We start from the raw sequence: 15,866 nt of genomic DNA, 5'->3' as shown, positions 1-15,866 counted from the left end.
TCTTTAGCTGTACTGTTATATAGTTTATAGAAACATGGTTTTTAAAATGTTCTTTTGTCCAGAATCTATATAGCATACTATTATTCTAATAAATTAAATATAAGATGGGTTAGATTAATTCTTTACTCAGATGTTAAATGAGTATGTTAAATAAAATCATACGAGAACACCATTCCTATCAGTTCTATACTTACTTCATATTTTGAAACTAAGCAGTTTTTTCTTTTCTCCTAACCAGATTGGTTAAAATACTTTTTCTTATCTATTAGTTGCAACTTTGAGTTATATACTAATATTAGCAAAAGAAGACCTAGTCATGACTGAAATGCTACAAATTTACTTCTATAGTTAATATATTTATTTAAATTACTGAAACAAAGTTTAGTAGTAAGTCTAAACACTAGTCACAAGACATATCTTTTTTTTTTTTTTATTATTTATTTTTTTTTCAGACTAGATAGCTTACTCTTCCTAAATAACAGAGAAATTCAATAACCTTTATTTTATAAGTTTTAAGTCTTTCTTCAAAATATATTAGACAATATAGATATGTTTCGTACCAAGCCTTAAGGGCTATAAGCTTACATCCTAGTGATGTTATTTTTTTTTTCACAAAGTGGTTCTCCTGCACACGGAAGTTCCGTGCGCCTCACCTAGTCTTCCTCGGATCCCCTTACTTAATATGGGGGACCTGACGAGGGCCTTCGATCCCCTGTTGAGAGGTTTTACCCCTCACCACGGGCAAATTCTGAACACCTTAGTATTTTACTCTTAAGCCTATGTAATGAAATCTTACCTGTCTTCTTCTTCTTTCCTACACTAGATCACACAGGATTCTTTTTTCTCTTTTCCCTTTTCAAGTCCTTATGGGTTGAGTCGAGCGATCTCCAAACTAGAACAATTGGTAAGTGCTGCCTACTGACTCAGTTACCATGGCTCCTTTAAACATTTCATCCCTCAATGTGCAGGGACTCAATGTACCACAGAAACGTACTAAAGCGTTCAGATCATTCCAAGCAAAAAATGCACACATTGTGTGTATTCAGGAGACCCATTTTACAATAAACTCAACACCTAAATTTTTTAGTGCATCCTATCCACAAATATTTACTGCCTCGGCCAATAACAAAAAACGCGGAACTCTAGTGGCATTCCACCGTTCCACTCCAATCACAGTCCACTCTGAAATTAAAGACCCGGGAGGACATTATTTAATCCTGACGGGACACATTTTAGATACAGAAGTAACTGTGGTCTCTTATTATGCTCCAAACAAACAGCCAATTCCATTTTTCCTTGTCAAAAGAAGTTTATTGAGAATACAATGTTATAAAGATACATAAAGTAAGTTTACAAGGATCTATAAAGTAAGCTCATTGTTTTACAGTAGGGTTTATATAGGTAAATATCATGAAATTTCAAATATTAAACATTGGGTTCACGTAAACCTAAATTAAAGATATATATCATTTCCTTTACTTTACCGTTACATTTGTAGGTATTTAAATGATTTATACCTACTATACATATTGTTTACAAGTAGAGTGTATATAGGTCAAATAAATTCTGATAATGAGCTTTAATTGTAAGATGGAGAAAAGGAAAGAGAAAGAAGAAAAAGGGTTGAAAGGTAGAGGTATGGTCCACAAGGTTGTCCCGCTCGTCAGTTTATTATTCTTTTTAGTTCTCTTTGAAGCCTTAGAATGGGTATCTCTGTAAGTCATTTAATCTGTTACCATGGCAACAGGACAGAGTCATTGAAGTTTGACAGGAACTGTTGTTTTATCCAAGGATGACAAAGTTTTTCAAATTTTGGAATTTGATTTTGATCGATGGCTACCATCTTAGCAAGGGACATTGTATTATTCATTCTGTGAATTGTTTCTGCTAGTACCAATGTAGGAGATTTCCATGCCTTGGCCACTGTTTGTTTTGCAGCCGTTATTAGTTGGATCATAAGTTTGAATTGAGAGAGTGTTAACCATTCCGGTTTTAGATTAAGTAAAGTTAAATATGGATCTGGTTGTATTATTTTTTTAAATATTTTAGATGCAATCACGAAGACTTCCTTCCAGAAGGTTTGGATTACTGGGCACGTCCACCATATGTGTAAATATGTGCCTATTTCTGGGCATCCTCGAAAACAAAGAGCTGAGGTATTAGGTGAATATTTTGCCACTCTAGCGGGTACAAGGTACCAGCGAGTTAGGACTTTATAATTTGTCTCCAGTGCTAAGATGTTGGGTGAAGATGACTTAGATGTGAGCCATATGTTAGACCAGTCCGTGTCTTCTAAAGTTCGTCCCAGGTCCTCCTCCCACCTCTGAACGTAAGAGGGTCTATTAAGATTTGCTACTCCATATAATTGATTATAAAGTGATGAAATTGTACCTTTAGCAAATGGATCTTTTGTACAGATTGATTCAAAAATGGATAATTGGGATAATGGTGTATCCCCCTTTAGGAATGGTGTATAGAAATTTTTGATTTGGAGATATCTAAATATCTCAGAGTTTGGTAGATCATATTTTTCTCTAAGCGATGGGAATGAAAGGAATGATTTAGATGCTATGAAGTCATTTAGTGTCTGAATGCCTGATGTTGTCCAAGCTTTAAAAGAATTTGGGTAGATCCATGCCGGATAAAAGGCCGGATTTCTGATAAAAGAAAGGAGAGGATTGTGTGGAGATTGTAACTGATATTTGTTTTTTAGTTTATCCCAGAGAGATAAGAAGTGTTTAGTTATGAGATTATGAATTTTAAAGCGGTCTTTAGGATCAAGCCATAATAAATTTGATATTAATAGAGGGTCATTTTCTGAAGCCTCTATAAATACCCATAATGGGATTTCCTGTTTTGCATGGTATTTGGACAGACTGGCCAAATGTGCTGCTCTGTAGTAGTTAGTAAAATTAGGGTATCCCAGGCCTCCTTTATTTTTGGGAAGATGTAGTGTGTGTATAGGTATACGTGGTTAAGAAGAGCCCCATATAAACGAAGTTGCTCTTTTTTGTACTATTCTCAAAAAATAGGAAGGAATTGGAATAGGGAGGACTCTGAATAGATAAAGCAATTTGGGTAGAATAGTCATTTTGATTGCATTAATCTTCCCTATCCAGGATAAAGGAAGTTGCGACCATTGTTTTATTAGATTTGTGATCTGTCTTAATACAGGAGGATAATTGGTTGAGAATAAGTCAGAATGAGATGCTGTTAAATGAATTCCAAGATATGGGATTGGTTTTTCTGCCCATGTGAATGGGAGTGCAGCCCTAGCCGGGATCAATTCCATGTTTGTGAGTGAAATATTAAGCACTAGGCATTTCTTAGGATTAATCATAAGGCCGGATAGGGCTGCAAATCCATCAAGAGCTGGTATTAAGTTAGGACCAGAGACCTGTGGTGATGATAGAAAAAGTAATATATCGTCTGCAAATATACATAATTTGTGTGTAATACCTCCTACTTCAATGCCAGTTATAGTTTGGTTTGTTCTGATGTATTGGGCCATGGGTTCGAGTATAAGGGCAAATAATAAGGGAGATAATGGGCAACCCTGTCGGGTACCTCTTTCGATATTAAAGGCTTCAGATTTGTATCCAGCATATTTTATATAGGCTTTGGGTTTATTATATAATGCTTTGATCCATGTTAAAAAGTGGGGTCCAAAACCCCATTTTTGCAATGAATATTGCATATATTGCCAGGATACTGTGTCAAATGCCCTCTTAATATCGAGAGATAGAAAACATAAAGGGATTTTCCGTTTTTTAGCAATATGTGCCAATAACACTGCCCTGCGTATATTATCGCCTGCCTGTCTATTTGGCATGAAGCCTACTTGATCTCTATGTATTAATTTTCCTATAATGCTATTGAGGCGTTTTGCTATTATTTTTGCTAATAATTTAATATCGAGGTTTAACAGAGAGATAGGCCGATAATTCACACAGGAAGTATCATCAGAAAGGAGTTTTGGGATCATACAAACAATTGCCATTAGTGTTTCTTGCCGAAAAGAATGTCCATCTAGAAGTTTGTTAAAAGTTTCAGTGAGAATGGGAGAGAGTATTTCTGAGAATGTTTTATAGTATAAAGCCGAGTAGCCGTCTGGGCCTGGTCTTTTGTTAAGTTTTAGGTCTTTTATGGCGTTAGCAACTTCATCTATAGTTATAGGCTCATCCAAACTGCTTTTTTGATTCTGAGATAACTCAGGTAAGGTTATTTTTGAGAAGAAGGATTCAGCCTCTGTAGGATTAAATTCATTGTTTGTCTTGTATAAAGTTGCGAGATGTGAGTGAAATTTATGGACTATTTTAACTGGATTACAAGTGTATACATTTTTTGATAATTTCAAACGTATTGGTTTGAAAGATTTGTTGAATTTAATGCCCGAGCCAAATATGTACCTGGTTTGTTTGTATTCATGTAGAAATTGTGTTTGGAGCGTTTGAGGGATTTATCAACTGACTCAGTGAGAAATAGATCGTATTCCAATCTAGATTTTTCCAAATGAGATTTTGTACTCTGAGATGGATTATCTTGAAATGATATGTAGGCTGCATTAAAATTGAGTTCTAGTTTTTTTGCTAGATTTTTGCGTTCCCGTTTAAATAGTGCCATTTGTCTTTGTATTGTACCACGCAAGACAGGCTTATGAGCTTCCCACAGTGTTATAATAGTATTAGTATTATTAATTGATATGTATTCCTTTAAAGCTTGTTCAATGGCCATCTGATGTAGTGGGTGTTTGAGCATTATGTCCGGTAAGTACCACGTTGGGTCATGCGCTTTTGGTATGGCTGAGGCTATTGTAGTGTATACTGCATTATGGTCAGACCACGGAATCGGAATTATATCTGATGCAATAATTTCTGGTATCATTCCTATTGTTAGAAAAATATGATCTATTCTGGTAAAGGTTTGATGAGGGTGCGAGAAATAAGTGAATTTCTTTTTCATTGGGTTACTTTCTCTCCACGAATCTACCAGATTGTATTTGGAAAGAAGTTGAGAAAAAGGTAATCTAGAGATTATTTTGGATGGTGTAAAAGGTGATTTATCTAGAAATGGGAGGAGGACCTGGTTCGAATCCCCACACATTATCACTGTTCCTATTTTGTGTGTATTAATCACTTGTAATATATGTGAGAGGAATGGTGTAGGTTGTTTGTTAGGAGCGTAGTAGGAAATCACTGTGATTGCTGTATCCATTATATAACCCATGAGTATCAGGTATCTACCTTCTGGGTCTTTAATTTCTGATGATAAGGTGAATGGTGTGGATCGGTGAAATGCAATTAGAGTTCCCCTTTGCTTGGTATAGGCAGAAGCCGTGTAAATTTGTTGATAAAAAGGAGAAATATATTTTGGAGTAGAATCTTTGGTGAAGTGTGTTTCTTGGAGGCATACTATGTGAGCCTTCTTGTTATGGAAAGTACGGAAGGCTTTGGTCCTTTTTTGAGGGACATTTATTCCCTGAACATTCAGGGAAAGTATATTCAGTGGTGCCATGGCAACAGATCAAATAGTTTTGACTTACTTTTTGTTATGCAGAGCTGACTGCGCAGATCAACCTGTGTGGACTGAAGAGATGAATAGATAGAAAAGAAACCAGTGAATTCTGGAGTAAAGAGTAAACAAAAAACATATGAGATTAGGGGGTACACGGATCTTCCGCTTACAGGAGAGAAGTGCTATGTCAAAAGACATCAAAATAATGTTTCATTAATTGGAGTGCAGAATATAGTTTTTGTTTAAATTATTTATTCCAGGGTGGTTGTATATGGTTAGTCTTGCCCTAGGCTAAATAATTCAGTTAGAAAGGTACTGTTAATAACTTTGGTATTGATGAAGATAGTTTGAATTATTTTGTGATTTTAACCCTTTTAGAGTAAACAATTACATATTTTATTCATACGTAACTGTTTAGATATGTTAACTCATAAAATTGAGGTTGTATTGCTTCAGATTAGAATAAACAAAAACATAATTCTAGGAACTAGTTAGGTAATAATATATTTGTTTTAAGAAAAGAAAGAAAAAGCTTCCATTACTTCTGGATTATTGAACATATTTGTCCTAAAAAGTAATAAATCTATTGTTATTACCTGATAATATATAACTGAACAAGAATTTCCTTATTTCACTTATATATTCTAAGGCTATATGAATCAGAAGTAATAAGAAATATAACTGGAATGTAACATGATCCCACACAGTGTGTGACTATCAGAATGCAGTTACATTCAGTTATAAATACAGGTTTTTTATAGAGAATCATCTCTTAGTATAATAAATGAAGAGATATCAGGAATTAGGATGTCAGTCCATTGAATCTTCTTGGTCCATGGATGATGTGGCATAACGGCCTCTTTTGTGAGAATGGGAAAACAAGAGAGTGTGGGCAGACACCAAGACTTTATAGGCACAATAAGGATAATAGATCATTAAAAATATTATTTTTATTTCAAAAATATTGTGTTAAAAAAGGGGGAGGGAAGACAAGACATAAAAGGTAGGTATAGCATACACAGTTAACAGATTATGCACTCCATACACAATAAGTAGGTTGGTATAGAAAGGACAACGGAACTACAGAACCAACAAGAGAAAGACACAACTTATTGATCTATATAGTTACAATACATATCGTTGAACCAAACGTTATGTGATGGTGGCAATCAGATTCTGTATAAGCTCATAAGCTCGACATGTTACGCGCTTTATGCGCTTCTTCAGGAGCACAGAGTAAGGAAACCTAGTCAATGTAGTGACTGTACTTTAAATAAGGGGGGGAGATAAAAAGCAAAACCGCAGCAGTCTCCTTAGTAGATATTGGTAATTCCCAGCATATTATTGGATAGAGCGGGGGGAGAGAAAAAATGCTGTCGATCAAAAAACAGCGTTGTAGATTTCATCAAGGTGTGTAGACGCTATAGTTCCATAAGAGGCTATGCGATACAACCCCCAATTTTGCTGAGTCTAGTCATAGAGCCTGTAAATCCTGAAGAACAGGAGTTGGTGGTGGAGTGTCAGACAACCATCTCACCACAGGTATTGATTTGTAAAGAGATGATACAGGGATGATACCAGAAATTCTATCATCAAATATAATCCCCATCCCATGGTCTGACCACAACGCAGTCCTAACCACCATTGCATCCACTATACCCAAAACTCAAGATAAAACATATCTACCAGAAATATTACTCAAACAACCTATATATAGAAACAAAATTGAACATGCATTGAAAGAGTATTTCATACTCAACAAAAGCCCAGAAATTTCTTCAATAACACTCTGGGAAGCTCACAAACCGGTGTTGAGAGGGATATTTCAGCAACAGATTGGTATACTCAAAAGAGAACGTAGAAATCTTGCACGAAAATTAGAAATACAATTTAACTCCCACTTCTTAGCCTTCCAAAACAATCCTAACCCAATTACTAAAAGTGAATTAGAGAAGGCACGCCTGGAATATGATCTCTTTCTAACAGAATCAACTGATAAAATATTGCGTCGTTCCAGGCATGCCTTCTATATGAAATCCAATAAACCAGGCACATACCTGGCACGTGCACTCAAAACAATAAATAAATCATTTAAACCAATTAAGCTGAAGATATCTAAAAATATATATACTAGTAATCCCCTTAAAATTGTCCATAAATTTCGTTCCCACTTAAAAACACTATACACGGAATCAAATTCGTTTAATTTAAACGAAGCAGATTCTTTTTTCTCAAAAATTAATTTACCTGAATTATCTGATTCACAAAAAGCGCAATTAGAGGTACCTATCAAGGCAGAAGATGTAGCAAAAGTCATCAAAGAATTAAAAATTAATAAAAGACCAGGACCTGATGGTTATTCAGCATTATATTACCGTACCTTTTCAGACTCTATTTCCCCCACATTAGCAGAGACATTTAATGCTTTACTTGAAAATAATTCATTTAGACAGGAATCCCTAACGGCGATCATATGCATGATTCCTAAGCCCCATGCAGACGATACATCCTGTACTAACTACCGACCTATCTCGATGCTTAATATAGACATCAAAATTCTTGCAAAAATTTTAGCATCCCGTCTTAGTGGGTTCATTGGCACTCTTATAAATCGTGATCAAGTTGGCTTTATGCCAACTCGCCAAGCAGGCGATAATGTACGACGAGCGGTTCTTTTAGAACAAATTGCCAAAACTCAACGTATTCCCTCCTGCTTTCTTTCACTTGACATTCAAAAAGCCTTTGACTCCATATCTTGGCCATACTTGCATTATATGTTACAAAAATGGGGTTTTGGCCCAAATTTTATAAACTGGATCAAGGCTTTATATAATAAACTTAAAGCATACGTTAAATATGCAGGGTATAAATCTGAGGCCTTTAACATTGAGAGGGGCACTAGACAGGGGTGCCTGCCTTCACCCCTGTTGTTTGCCCTGCTCATAGAACCACTTGCCCAATGGATTAGATCAGAACCAACCATAACTGGAATTGAGATAGGGGGATTTCATCACAAACTCTGCCTATTTGCGGATGACATCCTCTTGTTTCTTTCATCACCGCAAATATCAGGCCCCAATTTGATGCCAATACTTAATGGCTTTGCTGCCTTTTCGGGTCTTTTCATTAATTCTAAAAAATGTATAGCATTAAACATATCCCTCTCAACCTTGGAATTAAATTCAGCTAAAAACGGTCTCCCATTTACTTGGGCAGATAAATCTATCCCATATCTAGGAATACATCTTACTGCATCTTATTTGGATCTTTTTTCAGCTAATTACCCTCCAATGTTAAAAAATATAACGAATATGCTGAAATCTTGGAATCACCTCCCTCTATCATGGTTCGGAAGAATTAATGCAATAATAATGACAATCTTACCCAAATTATTATATTTATTCAGAGTTTTACCTATCCCAATTCCTGCCTATTACCTAAGAATTATACAGAGGAAAGCAAACTCATTTATATGGGGCTCCTCTAGACCTCGTACGAATCAACATACATTATACCTCCCTAAGTTGAATGGTGGTCTAGGGTGTCCCAATTTTGCCTCTTACTATAGAGCGGCTTATATAGCAACATTAACTAAATACCATGCACAACACGAATCCCCTCTTTGGGTATCGATTGAAGCAGCCAACTGCGATCCCTTATCCATCGCAAATTTGCTCTGGCTTTCACCGAGAGATCGTAGAGGGTTAGGCAACCCAATTACCAAACATTTTGTCTCCATGTGGGACAAATACAAACTCAAATCAATTACAATCTTTGCATAACCCTCTATTATCTTTCTATAAAAATCTTGCAGTCTACCCAGCATGGGTCTCACCTAGATCTTTTAAAGCGTGGATTACTCATGATGTACTAAACATGCACAAATTTGTAAACTCCTTGTCCTTTATTCCCTTCCCAACCCTCTGCAATAACTACGGATTACCTCAATCGGAGTTATTTAGATATCTTCAGATTAAAAATTTCTTTATGCCTCTTTTATCCACAAACTCTTCACTGACTCAATTTACTGGATTTGAAAAATTTTGTAAAAATGATCCTCATGCTAAAGGAATGATTTCGGTCCTTTATGCTCAATTAGTAACCCAACCTGAAATGGAGAAACCATCGTATGTACAGAAATGGGAGGTCAATTTAGAACGAACACTGGAAACAACAGAATGGAACCAAATTTGGTTAACAACCAAATCAGCCTCCCCAAACATACTAGCAATAGAGGCTAATTATAAAGTTTTAATACAATGGTACCTTGTACCTGTTAGAATAGCGAAATATGTGCATAACTACTCGACAGATTGTTATCGTGGATGCTCTGACCCAGGTACACACTTTCATATTTGGTGGTCATGCCCCAAAGCACAAATTTTTTGGAAGGCTATCTTTACTATTGCATCTAAAATGTTAGGAATATCCATCACCCCTGATCCTGCAATGGCTCTCATCAATCGAAAACCAGAATTTTTAACACACACCCAATTTAAATTACTAATCCAACTATTTAGAGCGGTGAAACAAACACTGGCAAGAGCCTGGAGATCCCCTTCATTGATAGTGGAAGAGGTAGTAAATCGAATGAATGTCACCATGACTCAAGCTAAAATGGTAGCCCTTGAAAATGACTCGCCCTGTCAAATTTGGGAAAATATGGCAACCATGGATTAGCAATTATTTGCCTTCAACTTTTAACAAAGAAGTTTTACTACCATGGTAGCTGACTCAGTGAACCAATGAATTATATAGTCTTCAGTGACTGTGACAGACCTTGCCTCGACTCAACCCTACGGACTCTTCTTTCTATTCTTTCTAGTACTTCCTCTTTCTATCTCTCCTTTCTTCTCTACTTACTCTTTTTTTTTATTTGGAAGCTCATATTAATCATAGAACATAATTCCTCTTATAACCAACACCATTTGTATGTATTATTAATATCATAATAACTTATAATTCAATATATAATTTACACTGTTTGAATATGTATTTCTGAGCTTCATTCCCTTTATTGTATAACATGTACTCACTGTAATGTCAAGTACCTTATTGTATGTACAATAAAATCTTTTGACAAGAAAAGATGTCACGCTCCCACCCCCCCAGGTACAGGTTGGTGTAGGCCGGGGCACAACCGGTGCCCATGGCCATGCCCTGCACCTGGAGGTAGTGGGAGCCATTGAATGTAAACCAGTTGTGTGTCAAAATAAAAAGAAGCAGTTTCAATAGAAATTTACTAAAGGGCCATAAGTGGTGGTCTTCCTCCATGAGGAAGGAGTGTACTATCCCGACGCCCCGCTCGAATTATATCTTTATTAGTAGGGAAGTTGTTTAATTTGTATTAGTATTTCTTTATCTAATATATTCTCTACCTCATTTCAAAATTTGCTTTCTTATCTTTTACCTTTTCTCCTTTTCCTTTTATTTGTGGTCATCATGACCAATTACTGTGAAAATGCTTTTGATGGTCTTATGGACCATGTCCATAGATCGCAGAATGCTGCAAGTGAGGGTTTGTCCATGGATCGATTCTTCTCGAGATTCTTACGTATGCTCGAGAAGAAATCAAGACTTTTTTGGAATAAATGGTATTTCATCAAATACACTGAGGATAATATCTCCCCTTGGGGGTTGAGGATACAAATCTTCCCCACCATTACCCAATTGGAACCAGAGTTAAAATTGGAATGGGAGGAAAACCTTCAGACATGTTCCATGAAAATGATGGAATTTCTTTGTAAACATTACACCAATGAACTAACTTTGGTAGATAAAGGAACTGAAATATTATATGAGGATAACCAATTGATCACCACGGATGTGCTTTTCCCTGCACGTGAGAATGTTTTGAAAACTAATTTAGAAATTTATGTTGCAGAAATTTTAAAAACTAAGGAAAAGAAATTTGTCAGGGACAAACTGTCCTATGACAATAAGCAGGCCTATAACTGGGCCCAAACTAACAATAAAGGCAGAAGACGTATTAATCAAACGCGTCCTCCTAGGCAACTAACCAGTGAACCTAATGATTCTGACTCATCTGTTTCCTCTATTTCTTCTTCACAGGCACAGGATTTCACCCGAATCACTAAAATTCAGGGATCTATGAATCCCAAACACTTCAAAGAGATTGCACTCACAGGCACTGTAAGACGTACTCCCAGCACTAAAGCACCTATGGTCACTCGAGCAGGTGCTGCCAGAACATCATCCACTAACGCACCGGGTCAACCTGAATCAATTGCTAACACTTGTTTAACCAATATTGTACCAACACCAGTTTCCAATACACAGGTAAACAATGCTAACCCTATTCCTTCACAATCGGATTTTCGTCCAGCACCCATTTTCTCCCAACCGGTACTGGAGTAAAAAAAGACAGGGAATACAGATCCGGTGAATCCAAAATGATTGAAAACCAATTTGAGGTGATCAATTTGTCTTCTTATCCTCTTTCAGCAGAACAAATCTCTGTGTTGAATCTTGGTCTGACCTTTTGCCCCACACAAAAGGTGGACCAATTTGAATTAATCAAAGACCTCAATTTATTTTCGAGAAAACTTATGTTTACAGTTCTATATGATAAGTCTGATAACTCAACACAAAGCCATACTCTGGACAATCCTCTCTGGAAGGGCATGACCATTGGTGACATTAGGCTATGGAGGACTTGATGGAGCTGTGGGAGGAGAGGGGCCCTGACGAGACCGATTTCCTTGAGGCTGAGGGTCTTTGGTCGGGTCCGGACCCCTCTCCTCACTCACCCTCATCTTGTCCTCCTCCTTCAATTATTTCAAAACCCAAAGACTATAAACCCAAATCTCGCAATTTCCCAACATTACAAGGAAATCCCAATGTGTGGGCATTTACAAGCCAAGTGACCAAAGAAATCATTAAGACAAAATGGAAAGACCTGTCCCAAGCCAATTTGACTCCCCCCCCAAATGGAGGCTCCTAAATCTTTGCAGCAAAATAAAAATATTACGATTAAACCCTCCCTCAAGGGTGGAAATCTAGTAATCATGGATAATTGTCAATGCGAATCCATGGTTATGGCCATTGTCCAATTACTCGCTATCAACATCTGATTGGTTCGGCCTACCATAAAGGCCTCATTAACAAAAAAAAAACTTGGGAATTACTGAATGTAACCTCTCCTCGAACACCGACCTTATACGCACTTCCCAAGATTCATAAAAATTCAATCAAACCTCCTGGTTGTCCCATCGTCTCTGGGAATGGTTGCCTCACTGAAACTGCCAGCCAGTTAATCAAAGACTTTTTAAGACCCAATGTTGAGGGACTGGTGTCCTACCTTCAAGATACTAGTGATCTCCTTTGAATCCTTGATGGAATCTGTATTCCCGAGGGCTCTTGGCTGATAGCCCTCGACGTTGAGGCCCTTTATAACTCTATCCCCCAACAGTTGGGGGTGGATGTTGTGGAGGGCTTCATTTCTGAAAACCCCGAGGCACCCAAGCAGTACAATAAATTAATTCTAGATTTGCTTTTATTCATTCTTTCAAACAACATTTTTCTATTTGGCGGCTCCCACTACCTTCAGATACAAGGGGTGGCTATGGGGACCAAGTGTGCCCCCTCCTATGCCAACCTGTATCTGGGGGGGTGGGAGCGTGAACTTTTCTCTAGAGATGACATGCAAACTTGCTTTGAATAGATCCCTGTTTGGAGAAGGTTCATTGATGACATTTTTTTCATTTGGCTGGGGACCAAGGATACTCTTCTTTCATTTCTTGATAGCTTAAAGATTAACAAATACAATCTCAATTTTACATTTGAGCTCAGCCAACATAATTTAACCTTTTTGGATGTTCAAATTCTGGTCAGCAAAGATGGGAGCATAGGAACAACCCTTTATAGAAAACCTTCTGCAGATAATTCCTTGCTCCACGCCACTAGCTCCCACCCTGTGTCTCTTGTAGCAAATGTGCCCTATGGGCAATATTTGAGAATTAAATGAAACTGCAGTGCAGATTCTGATTTTGAAAGGGAAGCCAAGCTGCTGCGGTCTCGTTTGCAAAAACGAGGCTACAGCAACAAATGCCTCAAGAAAGCCTATTTGAAGGCCAAAAACCAAAATAGAGCCTCTCTCATACATAACCCAAAAAGGCAAATCCAGGTGTTTGACTTATCACCAGGTTCTCAGGTCAGCACTGACAGGTGCGAGATATTATGAGAAAATACTGGTACCTTTTGATGGGAGACGAATAAGTCTCCAAACATTTGAAACCATACCCTGAAATTACCTTCAGGCGATCTCGATTCCACAGGGATACCCTGGTACACAGCCACTATGATATCCAAACCGAGACTCCTGGTGAATCCAATAATGGCAGTAGACCCTGTCATAAATGCAATTTTTGTAGGTTCATCTACGCAGCATGTAGCATTTTGCTCCCTAATGACCGCCTATTTAAACCTAACTTTTCGGTAACATGCCAATCAATAGGCATTATGAATGTCAAATGTTTTACATTGGTAAAACCAAACGACCTTTTTTTTTGTCGAATAAGGGAACCAATGTCTTCCTGATACATAAAAAAGAATGGAAACCCAGATAAGTTGGCACATTGGTTTACATCATAATTTTGACAGCAGCAATATGCATTTTTTTGCCCTAGAGCATATCCCCCCTGGTGATAGGGGAGGTGACTATGACAAGTCACTTCTACAGAGAGAGGCACGTTGGATACATGAATTATCAGCTTTAAAGTATCCTGGCCTCAATGATGCATTTAGCTTTAAACCTTTTCTTTAAATACTATATATATAAAAATCAATAACCCAACCCAATATCTTCCCTTTCTGGTTTCTTTTCTTTTTTTGTTTTTCTTTTTCAATATATTTTCGAATATTGTAAATTTATTGTATATTTATATATGTTCTTCCCTATGTATTTGATACTGTTTCTTTCCCGGCTGCCTCTAAATTATTTTTAAGTAACACAACTATCATTGCTAATGACAGCATTAATCAAGCATCACTTGAGCCATCATTCATCTGTATCCCCGTCCCTATACTTTTTGTCTCACACAGATGCTAGGGGCACCCAATGAAGGGTGCGAGTAATCAATCGCCCTTGATTTGGGAGCCCTAGAGGTGTTAGTCCCTGTGACGGCTATGTTGTGGATAGAATAATTACATTTATATATTCTGAATGTGTCATCTTTAAATCGATCAATACTCGTACTATTACTCATTTATCTAAATCTTTCCCTTTTCCAAGATTGCGTTGTTGGCCTTGTCTTGAAAAATGATTTGTTGAAGGCAGCAGCTGGACTCTGACAGGAACAGTCATGCACTGTTAGAGCTCCGCTTTGTGTGAGGAGAAAAGCTACTAAATAACCAGAGCCCGCCGGTCCCAGGCACACAGATACACACCAGACAACTCCTGGAACACAGAGGTATCATTTGGAGCAAAAATTATGGTGTTAGGAGGCATCCGCACCAAAAACAAAAACCCCTCCATTAAGGAAACCAAAGCGCGCACTGCAGCTAAAATGGCGTTGATACCTTCCTCCTCAAAAGCCTCAGCGCTCTCAAAGAAACACCAGCCTATACAGACAGCCTCTCCTGGTGAGTCAGACTCAGAAATTAATGACATACAGTCTATTTTACAAGATTCCGCTGCCTCTCCAGCACTATTAAGGCAATTTGAAAAAATGCTTAACAAAGCTCTGAGGCAAACTTCAGAACATATCACTAAAAGCCTCAAAAAAGAGATAAGGGAGCTGGGCAGCCACACAGAAGCGCTGGAAACCAGAGTGGATGAAATAGAAATTACAACGCAGGAATACATGTATGAACTGGATAATCTTAAGGAGGAAAATATAGCTTTACAACAAAATTAGAAGATTTTGAGAATAGAGCTAGACGCTCCAACTTTAGAATCAGAGGTATCCCAGAGTCAGTGACAGACCTGCAAACTACCATTACTGCCTTATTTCAGGAACTTCTGCCTACATTGTCAGCAGACCGTTTTGAAATGGATAGAATCCATCGCACTCTTGCACCTAAGAAAGCAGAAGGTCCACCACACGATATAATCACGAAATTTCATTTTTATCGTACTAAGGAGAATCTGCTAGCAGCAGCAAGAGAAAGAAATGACTTATCTTTTCAAGGAGAGAAGTACCAACTATTTGCTGACCTTTCTCAACTCACTATAAACAAACGCAGAGCAATGAAACCCCTATTTCTGATATTACAAAATCATCACATAAACTACAATGGGGTTTCCCCTTTTCTATACGTTTTGCATGCAAAGGCTCAAAATTCATCTGCAGATCAGAGGAAGAATTACAGCAAACTCTACAAAATCTGCA

This window comes from Aquarana catesbeiana, linkage group LG07 (genome assembly GCF_042186555.1).
Source record: "Aquarana catesbeiana isolate 2022-GZ linkage group LG07, ASM4218655v1, whole genome shotgun sequence".
In the NCBI taxonomy this organism is placed as follows: domain Eukaryota; kingdom Metazoa; phylum Chordata; class Amphibia; order Anura; family Ranidae; genus Aquarana; species Aquarana catesbeiana.
The sequence above is the reverse complement of the archived record's forward strand: the minus strand, read 5'-3'. Positions refer to the sequence as shown.